This window comes from Ostrinia furnacalis, unplaced genomic scaffold (genome assembly GCF_004193835.3).
Source record: "Ostrinia furnacalis isolate ACB-3 unplaced genomic scaffold, ASM419383v2 OfSCF1409, whole genome shotgun sequence".
NCBI lineage: Eukaryota > Metazoa > Arthropoda > Insecta > Lepidoptera > Crambidae > Ostrinia > Ostrinia furnacalis.
Window position 1 is genome coordinate 38,459 of NW_021131648.1, and position 2,125 is coordinate 40,583.

Sequence of the window (2,125 nt, forward strand, 5' to 3'; positions counted from 1 at the left end):
TTTTACATGAATTTACATGAATATGGTTTGACTACGTTTGTGTGCGTTTGCTTTGTCGCGCTCAAATTTGTTTGGTCAGACAGATACGGAGTGAATCTCTACGTTCGCACATAAGCTTAGCGAGAAATACTAGGTGCGCGTAATACACGACTACGGATTACGCAATAACAACCTCTATTACTTTGATGGTAGGGTCGGAAATCGTGTAATTTATAAAATACTAGGTGGATCAAGTATTGGAATAGGTGCCGCCTAGTACTGTAAAATACCTAGTGTGTGGATCTGTTCTAGTAAATACGTCTCATCTCTATTAGACAGTATTTTTGTGAAAATTCTTACGCATGGTGGAGGAAGGGACGCTCTAGACACTCAAGTCTACAAGGAGTCACATCAACTCCAGTTTTAAATCCGTTGACATCTGCTGCATCTGCCATCTTTTTGGTTAGAAGATTCTTCCATCTTGCAGCGTAGACCTTTAGCTACAGACCTTAGACAGTATTTTTTATTATTTATTTGTGTCAGTGTGCTCTTCTAAAGAGCGTAAGTCGATTGTATGTAGGTACTATTAAAATGTAATTTTAACTCATTGGTTTTGTCTCATAGAGTAGGTAAAGGCTCCATGAGAGCAAAATTTAGCTTTATTATAGTTTTTAATTTTTTTCTTGAAATATTTGACGCCTTGTAATCTCTCGTTAATATAGGTCCACACAAATAAAGAATGTTTGACTTCGACTTTAATAATTATGTTTGGATGTCTGGATGTCATGATGTCTGGATGTTTGTTACTCTTTCTCGCAAAAACTACTGAACGGATTTTGTTGAAACTTTACAGTATTATTGTTTATAACCCAGATTAACATTATGACGATATGTGGCAAATAAATTTCAATAAATAAATAAGACGTGTCTAAAAGCGCCATCTATCGTCATTGGTTAAAATCTACAGCACTGGACAAACTACGGTATGACGTTCGTAAATATTCATTCGGGGGAAACCGTGAAACGCCATCTATCAACATGGGTAAAATGAGGTAAAACATCATATCTAACGGGGGTAAAACGAGGTCCACGCGAACGAAGTCGCGGGCGGCCGCTAGTTTATAATAGGTAGCTTTCCCTCCGCAACCTTATTGGTATTCCATGTATGTGTCTTTTAACTGAGTTCTGTTAAACATTTCATGTAAAATTTGTCCAATTATAACTCTATTTACATCTGCATCTGTAAGCAAGGATTCATGTTCTCCAGCCCAGATGCCGAGTAAACAGAATCGTCTTTCAGTGACGTGCAGCTGCCCCTATATTTGACCCACTGACCTAATTTTTTATTATTTATTTGTGACAGTGTGCTCTTCTAAAGAGTGAAGACGATTGTATGTAGGTACTATTAAAATGTAATTTTAACTCATTGGTTTTGTCTCATATTTGAGGAATGTATCATGAGTACAGTCTTAGTTTAAAAGGATGCCAACGATTTAAATTTCAATAGGTAGACAAAATTCAGAATTCTTAATCATCAAAAATTTTAGCTTTCTCCAGTAACACTGGTATTATTATACTGTGACTCATCAAAGTCATCATTGTCAAAAATATTGACAAATCGAGAACTGTCACGGCCAAAAAACTGGCACGCGTCCGTCCTCCGTAAGCGCCACCGCGCGACTGATTGAGATTGTCCAAGCCGTCATGGGCGATTTTTCCACATTTTTTAACATAGTAACTAAATAAGACACAATATAAAAATTTCATCCGTTAAAAGCCCTCAAGTTATTTCTGAACTTTAGTTTAGTAAAAGATTCAGAATCTCAAATCGCTTATTTTAAAAATAAAACCATAATTAGAAAACGAATAGAGGTAACTTTGGGAATTTATTCTATCGAGTCAACTTCAATAAATCGTGTTTCCATCCATTAATAGCCCTAGAAAATATCCTCAATTATGCCCAAAAAAAATCTTAGCCTTTTATTTTACTGTTTAGTACCTCAAAAATGAAAAATGAAAACCTCATTTTCGCCATTTTCTCTGTTACCCGGCCTTAATTAGCGATATTAACTTGTAACACTGTACCGTAATAAGTTTAATAGGTGTATCGTTCGTTTCAGCTGAAAGACGGCCACTGCTGGACAAA